Here is a 13,645-nt window from a genome sequence, read left to right as displayed (position 1 = left end):
ACACAGGAAAAAGAAGCTGAAATGTATTTCCCAGCTTCAACCTCCTAACCTGAGGAAAGGTTATGATGGCTGACTTGACTGGGGTCAACAGCAATTGGTTCTAGTGTTTACTGTCACATAGATACTATGAATACTTCTGATGGCATTTCAGACCAATCATAGTGGCTGGTAAATCCAAATGCAGAAAAGCTTCAACTCAAAACGTTTTGTAAAAGATCTCAAAATGGAGGAAAAAGAGATGCAGAAGCAAAACTGTATTTCAAAGCAAGAGTGTGAAAACAACAACATACAACTCCAGTCAATACAATCAACCCTGATAACAAGAGCAGTCAATGCAATTACATTTTATAAAATCAATGCATCCTCCTACTATGAAAACCAGGCAAGGAGGGAAATGAACCAACATCCCCTCTCTATCAGCATGTGACAATTACAGTTTCACCAAACACAGCTAAACAAGGAGCAGGGCAAGTGTAAGTTCCTGAAATCTTGGCAGAAGAGCCAGCACCATAAAAATCTTTGGTCCAAAGGACAAGCTTTTGCTTGGCTGCTCTTCTGACTCTCTACACTTAAATTAATCTTCACCCACTGATAAAAAAAATATATATATATATATTCTTCCAGTAACATTTTTTTTAATCTAAGCTGCTGGACCTCCTTTTTTTTAATCTCCCTCCCTTATAGATTAACAAACTTGACATATGACATTAAATCCCCAGGTAACGTAACTTGTGAGCTCTCTCTTAACTTCCCATATCAATTTAGGGCACAAAAGAGCCTAGATGGAATAAATGACCATGTCATTTGTCAGTTTGAAAGTTCTCTTCAGTAGACCAAAAGTTAATTTAAGGGGCTTACAAAAAAATCCAGTAATACCTCCAGTTGTTTGGTATTAAGAACCTTCAACAGGTTCAAGCTCCCATCTCATCCTCTTTTCCAGGAGAAACCCCTACAGAAGTCAGCACATGCCCTGCAAAAGGAATGCCTGAAGGATGAAGCTCTCAATACAAGAAATTCCCAAGAGTGAATTTTAGATTTTACGTCACTTAGGCTCCCGGCCCCGAGTGAAATGATGTCTTTCTTTTCAAAACACTACTGCTGACCTTAGCCCCGTGATAAGAGACTGAGTGGAGAGAGACAGAGCAGAAAGCAGACAAAGGACTCTTTCTGATGTTTGTCCTTAATTAAGAAGCTAGCTTTAGGTTAGAGAGTATTTGATGATCTTGTGATAAATGTTTGAACCTGGACTGCATCAAGGAAGGTGTAGTTCTCATAGAGGGTGAGATTAGAGATTTGCACCACCTAACTGTGGGGCATCAACCTTCCAGAGATGCCTTTTTTCTCCAGAAACAACACAAGAACTTTGGCTGTTCGACAGGGTACATGATCTAGGTGCCCACTGTCAGAATGCATGACTCACGCACCAAGGATACTTTGCAATGTGTGTGTATGTCTGATTGAAGGATAAAACCTCATTTTAGCAGGTCCTGGGTAATATTCCCCGCCATCAGGCTTTGCATGCACTTACCCCATCACCTTTTCCCCAGCATCTGTTTGGACATCTGTCCAAAACAGAGATGTCATTTATTTTGTGCGTGGTTGCAAATTGGTTTTAGCCATGGCATCTCTCTGCAAGAGCTGGCTGATCATCAGCATCTGTAAATGATGAAAGAGAATGACAGTCTTACTTAACTACTCTGTTTTGTAGTATTCTAAGCAACAACACTGCAAACATAGTTCCAGCAAATCTTCTATTTCCCATTTAACTAGCACAAAAGAACTTCAAATACAAACAATTACAGCTGTTACATTATGCACTTGCATGTGGGAGAGAGAGCACACATAGTTTTGCTTCATTTTTCTTTTCCCTCTTATGGAACTGATCCAGTCTTAACACCCCTCACTCTTGGAAGTGAAAGCTGCAGTTATTGTTTCCTGATATTTCCAGCTCAGCAACTACTCATCTGTAGTTTTTTACTCACCAGTGTTTTACATGTGTATGACCAGCCTCAACCAGCCACACGATGACAAAAGTATTTGTGGGACCCTGTTATGCTACCTGCATACTTTCCCTGTAGTATTCTCTCACTAGTTTTAAAGTGTCTCAGGAAATCTCCATGGGACCCCATGGATCAGATAACAGGTCAGGTTTACAGAACCTTTCATAAATTGAATTGTGGACTACTACACACAAACAGTAATCCCTAGCCATCTTCTGCTAAAGCTGCATTCTCTGTCTTGGAGACAGTTATGGAATGAGCTAACATAATTTATTGAGAAAGAAATCAAAGAAAGCAATTATGAAGATTAGAGAGAAGGAAATAAAGTTGGAATACATCTTAACACCCCACTGTTTAATATTTACCAAAACTATACTGAGCATTTAGTAAAGAAAATAAGTCTCAGAGAGGAGCTATCTTCAACTTTGGCAGAGTTAAACTACTTTTAAAACAAGGAATACTGCTCACCAATTAGCAACAAAAAAGAATTGCAAAGTAAGAACATGTATGTTCTTCAGCTTGGCACGTGTTAGTGATGCCTGGATAGACTTCACACTTGATGAGAAGGCTGAGCTACTATGTACGATCTATGTAGCTCATTTCACAGAAGGAAAACCAGCTAACACACTGAAAGGCACCAGCATAGCTGCTACCATGGAATGATGCATTGTGTCACCCCTGTTACTGCTGTGCTGGATTCTGACCCTAGAGAAAACTTAAATCAGTATGGATCTTCCCATCTGAGCTTGAGGGGTCCTGGAAAAAACACTAACATGTGCATTCAACTAGAGACAGAATTCCTCTTGGTCATCACAGATGCCTACTTAAGATTAAATGAAATACTACTGGAGATCCCCAGTGCCTAGACCACAAATGAATTCAGGGCTACAACAAAAGAAGTGGAAAATACTAATCTCCAAGCAGTTAATACTCACACTGCTGTAACATTTTGGCCATGGTCTACACCACAGACATAGCCTGCCCCTGAACCTCCTGGCTTTATGAAAACAGATCACAAACCAAATGGTCAACACACCTAATAGCCAGATCTTCCAAGACCCATGTGTACAAGCAAAAGCCCCAGTAATTTGAATCTATTGTGATTGTTACAGCTGGGTTCAGCTTCATGGTCTCAGCAAGACCTTCAAAAATGATGAGGGTTTGAGATTGAGCCAAGCTTCTTGTCAGCGCTTCATACTTCAAGGCATTTACATTTATAATTCCTGTTACTTAACAACAGATCCTTGCATGACAAATCCTAGAAAACTGTTATGCTGGGGTCTTCATTTTCAGGATTTGCACCAGAGCTTAATTAAATTAGTAAGTATTTGTACAACATCTCTGTTTGAGCTGCTGGTTGATGTTTTATGTTTTAGTGTTTTAAGTAAAGTTTCTTATGACAAGTCAGTGGAAGTGCTTTTAGTAGATCAATAAATCACAGACCTATCGTATCACTGGGTGACAGCTATGCAAAGCATAGAAGGAAATCTGATACTATTCCAATAAAACACCAACTACAGCTACTTCCAGCTTAGCTGCAAAGCCACATCAGCCTCTGAATTGAATAAGCAAATAGTTGTATTTCAGGGAAGGAAAGCAAGGCCTCTGTAGATTTTTATCTGTCTGGTATTTCTGAAACTCTCTTGTGGAGGACAAAAACACGATTAATTTAATCTAAAATGGTCCTCTGGATGTCCACCATGGAGTCCATTCCATAATTCCCTCATGTAGAGGAGTGGGGAAGGGGCTGAGAAGAAACACAAAGCAGATGAAAAAAAAAGAAAAAAAAAATATAAGAAACATTTCTGAGATTTAATTCAGTTCTGGCATCTCTCCAACCATATGGAAACTGAAGGGATGTTAAAAAAATTATAAGACAGAATGCCCAGGACAAGGCTGGGAAGTCTTCCTCATTATTATTATTATTATCAGAAGGGGAAAAGAAAAAAGAAGCTTTTTATATAAAAGACAGCAGCACACCTCTCAAATCAGGGTGTGTGCCCAACTTTCAGTTGGAAAGCAACAACAATCCAATTGCACTTTGAAATTGTTTACATCTGATCAGAAACATATGAGAAGTCTCACTTAGACAGGAGGCAGAGTTTGAAAAAAAAAATGTGCAGGGAAAAATTGTTCTTACCCTCTTCCATTCCACAGTGCTTTCAACTGCCTCGTATAGCTTTTGCCAGCAACTGCAGGTGGTTATGGCCTGGTGTAGCAATCATTCTGTGTCTAGCCTTGGGTCTGGGCTCCATGGCTGCAGCGCAACAGCAACAGATCATGGAAGGACTCACGGCTGGAAGGCATCAGGGGAGACCCATGTTGAAACCAAGTGTCTAGTTAAAATTAGACTACTGTCATGTTTTCTTCAAATGTAAAAGGCAAAAACATGTGTGTTCATTCTGGTTGCCACTTCTTTTCTGACTGTAAATTAAGGGATTTAACAAACATAAATCTCTTTGTGAGAGGACTGTTACTCTTAAAACCTGATAAAATATCCATGGATTCCCCTGCCATCAACACTAATCAATGCATCTGTTATGCACCACAATGGTATTGCATATAAGGTTTGTAAAATTTGAGAAAACTTGGGAAAAATATTTAAATCCACTACTGCTTTATCTCAGGAGCTTAGCCCCTCCATCATTTGCAGCTTCTGTCCTCTTCTAAGGAAGAGAAATATACCCCAGTTTTAAAAGTGAATCAGAGAATAGAGGGTACAATGAGTCTGTGAAGAAAGGCAAAAGGTAACTGCATATCAAATCAAGGTCTTTAGAGAGACAGGTATTTCATTACTGCAACCTTCTCAGCCCAAGAACAAGATCCATTTGAAGTCGTAGAAGCTAGGATGCGAACCTGCTGCAGCAATACCTTCTGAGGCAATGCTCAAAATAAAAACAGTATCTACAAAGATGTGATAGGATTTCATATAAGATATCACCATGATTTCACATGGGATGACTCAATGTTCTTCCTGTAAAGGCTCAGCTGGCAGCTGGCACTGGGTTTTGAGAACAGTACATGTAGGGCATGTACAAACACCAGTGGTCTAGGTATACTCATGAAAGACAGCCAGTGATGCTTTTTTAGCATACAGGGAGATGCAGCAAGTTTAATTGAGGACAGAACTGGAAAGCTGGCTGCAGAAGCTGCTCCTGTACTGCCCCAGTCAAAAGGCTGGGTCACTGAAGTGGTACTCCACAGACTTCCATTACAGTGTCAATCTGACCAACCTTGGGAAGATCAGTTTTTCTCCCTCTCTCCTCCCTTGGTTAACCCTGCCCTTTGAAGTATAAGATCATTAGGGTGAATTACCAGATGCACTCAGTTTTAAAGCTACTGACTGTCTTATGTCGAGCAGGAGACTGTAGTAAAGTATCCCTGATAACTCTTTGAACTCCAGTTGTATCTTCAGTCTTTCCTGCAGAGGCAGGGCCTTACTCTTCCACGTACTGTATACAGAATAAGAAAGGAACATTCCTCATCTTTTAAAGACTTTTGGTATATGAGACACAGAAGATCATAATCTAGTAGCACACACTCTCTTTTACACATTAAAGCACTGTTCAAATGACTTGCAGATTCAGATCTGAATGAAAAGACTGCTAAATAACCATATCTGCAATGCAATTCGGTTTACAATTAGTAAGTAAGCAGAAAAACTAAGCCTGAAGACTTGTAAGAAAACAATAGATAGATGATCTTAACTTCTGTTATAGCAAGTAAGACAAAAGAAAGGAAGAATGATAGACAGAAAAAGACAAACACACACTGTTAATCTCAAGTAAGTACAGTAGTACTGAAAAAGGTGATTATAGTGAACAACATGATTCAAAGGGATTGATTATCATTAAGAAAGCAGCATAATTCTATATAAAATATGGGGTCCAGAAGTGGAGTGTAAAGATCAGAGGGCAAAGGTGGTGTAAAATATGATAAGAAAGGCAAAGATGGAGAATTGAACAGAGCGAGATCACAGGAGGGGTTAAGATAAATAAGACATTTTTTAAGTACATACGGAAGGAGGGGGCAGTGAAGGAGACAAAAGGGCATCTTAAAAATGGCAAGGATAATTTATTGACACAAGTAGTAAGGGCATTGTTTAAGGGGAAGAAAAATGAAATTAATTCTTTGCCTGAGTGTGCAGAGAAGAGAGGGGACAGATGCCAGAAAAAGACATAAATTTCCCAGAGGAGAAAGAGAAATGCTTAAGGAAATCAAGATCATACCAGTACCAGTGATCGAGAAAGTGGCATGTTGGAAAACAAGAAAAAAAAAATATGCGGGAACAAACATGATGTATCCCAAAATCTAAGGGAGAGGGGAAGAAATACTGCAGAGACGTTTAGAACCTGGAAAGCACTTGGCGGGAAGCCGTATGTGCCAGCAGAAATCTGACACTGTGCTACCATATGGTTAAAGCTAAATTCAGGTTGTGGATGCCACCCAGCAAGCTGGTATTTTTGCTTCAAAGACCTTTTGGCAGTAAAGGAAATTTTACTAGCAATAAAAGGGCCAGTTTTCTTTGCTTCCTTCTTGCTTGTCCCATTTCCTTTCCACCACCTGCTTTTTGCATACTTAGCTTGTGACAGAAAAGGTACCTGCAAGGGAATATTCCTGAGGAGCTGTGTTGCCACCATGTTTCCCCATAGCATATCTCAAATCCCCACTTGTGGCTGTAGTACTTGGTACTGCTCTCAGTATGCATTTCTACCTTTAAACTGGATTTTTTTTAACAGTTCTAGAAAACAGAAGCCTTACCAAAGACAAAGGGAATCCATATGAAATTGCAAAATCCATGACCTCAGTCTGTAAAAGCTACAGACCCTAAAAGACTTGGCCTCGCAGGCACCAGCCCTGCTTTAAGCACATGACTGTTCCATTGACGCCAGCAGAATTGCTCACAAACATCCAAGTCCATGTGCTATTGCTCTAGCTAAGAGGCAGTAATTAAACTGGGCCTACAGCACGTATATCATACAAATGGAAAGAGCAAACAGAGCTGTAGAAGGACTAATGTTGGAGGGAGATGGTGTCAATGACATGCACTTAAGCAAAGACAGAGTCAGGCCTTGTGGAGAGTTCTTAAAAGAATTTGTGAGGAATTTGGCTACACTAATAATAGACAGTACTTGGAGCAGCAATGGGGCAGCTGCTACTCGTAGAAGTTTAGAATCGCTATTCTAAATTTAGTGTGCAAGTATTCAAAGGTGGTAAATACTGAAGGATATACACAGTTGCTACCAAGAAAATAAAAAATATTATCAATTGAAGAGCACAATCAGGCAAGATGCTGAGTGCCAGTTCCTCAAAGGAGCTACACTTACCTATACAGGTTGAAACCTAGCCTCTACATGCTTCCTTCCGCTCCTAGCAAAGATTTCAGTGCTCTGCACCACACAGAAACATTTGTCATCATGCAGGATTACATGCAGAGGGCATAATCCCACTAACTTCAAGAACAGACTTTTGAAAAGCTCCAACGGTTGCTGTGGCCTTTCAATGAGCATATCCAGTCACATCAGCTACAGCATTTCCCCCAGTGACCATCGAGTAAGTGGCTTTACTTTGCTGCAGACAGTTTTGATAATGCTCTCGATCAGCACATGAATTAAGGCCATTAAAGTAAGTTGATGTCAAGTCCAATTGGATGCATCAAACAAATACTGCAAGTGCAGGGAGGACAACAGGGAGAATTCAGACTCAGGGTGTGAAACCTTAGTTATAAGTGGCTAGGAGGTACAGCCTGCATTCTTCAGGTGAAATTCTGGCCAGTAATCACTCAGCGACCTTTGCAGACAATAATGACATGTCTAAAATAAATAGAAGTGCAGCTGAGAAATTTAGGACAAGACAGAAATAAGAGCAGAAGCTGTAACTCTTTGGAAGATATATAATTTATGACCGTTCCATGGCATGAGTTCAACTGTGACCTCTCAGCTGGCAGCTGTCTTTATGCTGCTTTCTCCTTCCACCTGTCTAGTGAGAAAACAGCCACCGTCTCTGTGAGCATGGATAAATCTGTCATACTGACTTACACAATGAACTCCCTGGAGGGAGACTGAAGCAGTCCAGAGAATAAATCTAGCCCTCAGAAACAGCAGCAAGGTTGTCCAAGTTTACAGCATCTCCTTTTAACCCCTTTGGTGTGGACCTTAATGGCTATAATTATAACTGGCACTGTCTGACATGCTGAAGCCAGGAATTCTCTGCAACATGATAGATGTCTCGCTCAGGACAAGTTGGAGTTGGACACAAAAAGCAGCTGGGACAGGCCAATGATGTAATACACAGCTCTCATCTGATGTGGTAGCCCTGGGTTTTAAAGCCTTTCTCAAGGACATACAGGTGGACAAAATGATTTTACAAGAGAAAAATGTCTTTGCTGAGGTGCTCAGATCACAAGGACAAAGCACTGAATTAGATCATTAGATTTTTAAGGGCAAAAATGCATTATTAGTTTAGATGGAAAACTGGGTTCCTTCCACTCCTCCTACCCTTCTGATGGTAATATGGCAGATGTTAAATTGATACTCAATGAAACAGATGTCAGAAAGATACCACCCTCTAATAAAATCTCCCTAAGGCAAAACACCTTGGTATACACCAGCAAAACACTCTGGCCAAACCAAATGGCTGTCTGTGACTGGGGGTGACAGTTTGTAAAAGAAGCTAATGTTATTTTAAAATGAGAATAAAAAGCAAATATCATAAACTACTTTTTATTCATGGTTAATATTAAAAATTGGTATCTAAAGAGCTTATAAGGGCTAGGATTAATCTGTGTTGTGAATTGCCCATCACTGTAGCTTACCTTGAATACTTCCTGCAGGTGTGCTTGTACACTTTTCAAACATATTTACAACATGCCTAAGATATCTCAAGTCACACAGAAACAGGACTTTAGTACAAAGGCAAGGAAACTAGAGTGTAACACAACATTATGGCCAGAACCAGTGTCAACACCACAAAATCCTCTCTGGGCAAGCCCATTATTCTCACCAGATCTTCATTTTATTCATGCAATTTCTTTCTCCTGTAGCTCTAGTTTGCATCTGAACTTGATACAGTCTCATGAATAAGGAAAGTCATCTCAAGACATCTGCAAAGCCACATTTGACTTCACTATAATGTGGTTTTGCTCTGGAGGCAGCAATAAATGATAGAACATGACTGTGAAGAAAGCCCGCACCCACCATTCCTACTGGAAAGGTTGCTATGCAGCAAGGATTATTTTTTAATTCCAGGTCCTGAAGAGCACACTGTGACCGGTCTATGTTATTCTCATCCTGCTATAATTCTCCTCCTCATCCCTGTTTTGTGTAGCATTAGGAGTTGAAGTCCTCTGCAATTTCGTCTCATCTATTCCTCAAGCCTTATCACACACACCAGACAAAGTTTTCTTCTTTTGTGCTTAAGTTGTTTTTTCCTGCAGTGCTTCAATTCCAGTAGTCCGTAACATTTGCCATTCCTTAACTAACAGAGAAAACTTTATTGTGCAAAAGAAGTATTATTTGTCGGAAACTCATGAAATTACAACTCAACACAATCGCTTTGTCACAGGCTTTCTATTCTATTATGGCAATACCAAACAAGCCTTCTGGCTTGTAGATTTCCATCAGCAGCAACAACTCTCTTTCAGCCCTTATATATATATTTCTGCTTTGTATCCAAAACCTTCAAAGAACAGGGAGGCCTCTGATGGGATGCAAAAGAGCACTTACCAAAAGAAGGCTCAGTTTTCCAAGAGGGTTTAATGATAAAATTGAATGCCAAAACCAATAATCAGAGGCACTTGGTAGTAGTCACCTTTCAGCTACTTCGAGAAGCTCTTTTGGCACTGAGGCAGTCTGCAAGCAAGGAACTGGACTGTGTACCTTCAATGTGCTTTTCTAAGGAAAAAAAAAAAACAGCTGTCAAGGACTTCTGTACAAATGTCCCTGTCCAAGTCCCACAGCAACATTATGAACCAGGGAAAGAAGAAATCATACAGTGTGCTATTCCAGCTGCTAAAGCCAGATGCTCAAAGGTGCTGAGTACCCTCAACTTCCCATGACCTGAAGGGAGCAGGGAGTACTTAAATAGTTTTACTATCTTGCAGAACTGGGCACAAAGAAAGCCACACTGTAACTCAACAACCTTACATATACTTTTTCCTTTAAACATGTATTTCCATATTGCTTAATTATCTGATCCTAAAAGCATTCTGTTAGAAGCTGTATGAGGCACATTCCAATAATGGAGATGTACTTCATCTTCCAAGATTTAGTTCATAAAAGCACTGGGGTAATCTTAATATCCCAGATACTGTTGACAGTACAGTAGTGCAATGTAGCATAACTGTCTGCCAGTTAAGGTAATGAGCAGGTGGCATGTGACAGAGAAATTAGGGAGAGACGAAGAACAAGCTACTGGCCAGTGGAAGAAAATCACCATACCTCCTTGCTCTCCTGGTAGAGATTTTCTCAAGCCTTTCACTCCTACTTTCCTGATCTCATCCTTCTCTTTCCTTGCCCTCCTGCCTACAGTATGACTTGGATCCTCACAGGGCCTCACATCTCAGTTAAGAGTTTATTCTCCCATGGCATTAGATCCTACTACACAGCAGAAAGCTGACACCGCTTTCTTTTAGCTCTAAGGTTACAAGATCTCTGCAAGCACATGTTTTGACTCTCTTAACTGATGTTGCCCTCAGACTGCTAAAATTCCTTTCTAAGCACGCCTCTTCTCAGGAATATGATCTTTCAGCTCCTCTCTCTTGCACAGAGTAAGGAGGAGTCCCTGTCTTGTCTGAACTGATAAAACTCTAAACACAACAGAGAATAAGAGAGAAACAGGTAAGTCAACATGCCCAATATCGTCATCAAAACAGTGACACAAACTGTCAAAGTAGATGTGAGCACACAAGCCCCTCGAGACCATTTCTAAGCACAAACTAAAACTCCTTCAAGAAACTATACTGATTAGTATGCATACTTACAGATTAATCTAAAAAAAAAAAAAGTTCACTTATTTGAGGCTAGATTCAAACCTGAACCACAATGATTTATACTAATTATCTCCTCTACTGATCTTCCCCACATATTGTATGACAGTGCACAACTTGCTTGTGTTACCAACAAGGTTCCTTTCAGTACAATGGTCACCATCCACCCACCACAGAGGTGTCTGAAGTGATGGATTTAGAGAGCACAGAGAGTCACAGCACACAGTGTTATAACTGTAGCAAGCTGTTTTCTTCTTCCTTGCCGTCTGAGAACGGGATATTAATGCTGAGCCTGGATGTGGAAACTCAAAAAAACAAAAGTCTGGGGAATAGCAATAAGGAATGTTGTTTGGTCAGCAAGATTTGGGAAGAAAGGAAATGATCTATTTTGTGAATTGAAATTATCCCCTTAATGAATTTGGCTCAGTATTTCTAGTTAAAAAAAAAAAAAAGGCAAAAAAACCCACCCACCTCACTTTATTTTTGTAAAAAAAGTGTCAAAAGTGTCCAAAAATACTGAACAGCTGTCCTGAAATAGCAGATTTCTCTGTATGTTTTTTTTATTATTCAGTCCATTCCATAATTTTGGAATGAGAACTGCAGACAGTTCTATTTTGTTTGCAAGAAATATGCACAATATGCCATGTGCCTCATAATCTTCTGTGATTAATGTATAAAAACACAGAACATATTTATACGATGGCTCGTAGAATTATAGAGATTGATCTTGGTTTCACTCATGGCCAATGGCTAAGGAGCACTTTAATCTGCTACAGGTGAAAAGGTAATGAAAACATTCTCATGTTTATTTAGGACAGCTATTGGGAATATTTCATGCCGTATTTCAAATTCAAATAATCTTTTCCTGTCTTCGAGTCAAGGAAATATAAAGTCATTAGTATATGGTTTTCTACAATCTATTGTAATATTAAAATTACACAGGCCATTTGACCCAAATTGAGATTTCTGCCTAGTTTCTTCACAATCTCAGCTTAGAAGGGACTGTGAGAGGAAACAGTCTCCACCATGGCATCGCAGTGTTGCAAAGCCCACTTCATAATGAAGTGGGAATGATATTCTAGGACATTCTTGGCAAAGGCTTCAAGCCATCTAAAGACTGAGAGTAAGAGTCTGCTGTCATCCGAGTCAATAGAAAAGCCCCCTTCGCCTTTCAACATTGCTTTTTAAAAATGCTTTATGTGAATAGTCTTGAATCTCTCTCTCTTTTTTTTTTTTTTCTTCTTTTTTTTTAAAGATCCTCACCTGATGTCAGCTGGATTACCATTTTGGCATTCACATGAGAACCTTTCCTAAGGAGTCTCCAAGGAAGAGTTTACACATGCCAGCAATGTTTAGTGTTCAGCAGGTAAATTGAGATTATTACTTTATGTAGGCTTGGACTCATTTTCATAGAAAAAGAGAATCTCCTACAAAGATCTAAGAGGTGGGGTGCCCCATGCAAATCCACTCATTGCCTAGAACACCTCTTCAGTAGGGTCACAATTTACTTACTTCTTCTCAGGAGGTTTGCATTTCTTCTGCAAGCTGAACCTCCAAGTCTAAATCTACACAGTGTACTTCTTGCACTTCATGTGCTAAGGAATTAATCTCTACCCCAAGTCCTTCATACAAAATAAATAAATAAATAAATAAAAATCTTAATTTTATCCATATGTTAGATAAAACACCAAGTCAAGGAATACTTAAACAATTAACAATGGGATAAAACTCCAGCAGCACTTGCATCAAGTAGCACTCAGATCCCAGAAACTTTCTCCTACTCCTTCTCTTCCATCCTAATGACACTACTTTTCCAAAATCCCCATCTGCTTAATTTTTTTTTTTATTTTTTTTTTTTTCCCTCTCTGACTGTCTGGAAGGCTTCAGGTTTAGTAGCTTTTTACAGTTTATCTCTGCTCTATAAAACCACAAAAAAAGACTGGAAAAAAATGGAAACAAAATGAAACAGGAGATCAAAACAACCTCAAACATATTCTGCATCAAACCAACTTATGATACAGGGGATACATCTTTACTGAAGTCAATTAGGATTTGGCCTGAGACATAATATGGCCTGATACAACTTATTGCCTGAAGCCTAGAGTACCTTAGCTCAGCCTTGCAGTGATGAGAAAACTGCATACAACTGGAGAGTTACTTTCCATCTACTTTGAATATTCAAGTGACCCAAGCAGTCAGTCAGTCATGAATAGCAATATATGAAACCTTGAGCATCTTAGGCAATCAGACTGACAATTTTGGACAGAAGTTACATCTAGTAGCACAGGGTTACTCTGAAAAATGAACTCTGGCTATTCATTCAGATGACAACTCCCTTCAGTCTAAGGTTAGTTATAAAAGACCAGCCAGATACTGATGCGCATGGGATTGGGAGACCTGGGTGCAGTATCTGGCTCTAATAAGGACTCTGTATGCAATTTACACTCAAAAGAATTACTATCTAACTTCAGGCGCCTGAGCTAGGAGCTGAGTTCCACACATGTGCAAGAAGACAGACAAGACTCTTGAGGTGTGTGGCCCTTTCACAAAAAGCTACTTGTCCACCTTCTTTGCAGAAGCAATGTTATTCATTACTATTGTCAGAAGATAAATATAACTCCACTGTGGCACAGCTCTACTCTTGCCCACCTCACAACTC

General features: G+C 39.7%; 1 long non-coding RNA gene across 3 annotated transcripts in view; it reads right to left on the bottom strand.

The window, feature by feature from the left end:
• The window catches only part of LOC127382099 (uncharacterized), a 426,409-nt gene extending 415,883 nt beyond the window's left edge, over positions 1-10,526 (bottom strand). For all 3 annotated transcript variants that reach the window (XR_007888879.1, XR_007888878.1, XR_007888877.1), the window contains exons 1-3: positions 10,439-10,526; positions 9,725-9,892; positions 1,529-1,656 (exon numbers count right to left, since the gene is read on the bottom strand). This is a non-coding gene — a long non-coding RNA (uncharacterized LOC127382099). The remainder of the gene's footprint in view (positions 1-1,528; positions 1,657-9,724; positions 9,893-10,438) is intronic.
• Positions 10,527-13,645: the final 3,119 nt, after the last annotated feature.

This window comes from Apus apus, chromosome 3 (assembly GCF_020740795.1).
Source record: "Apus apus isolate bApuApu2 chromosome 3, bApuApu2.pri.cur, whole genome shotgun sequence".
NCBI classification, from domain to species: Eukaryota; Metazoa; Chordata; class Aves; order Apodiformes; family Apodidae; genus Apus; species Apus apus.
This window is presented reverse-complemented; position numbering and strand designations above follow the sequence as displayed.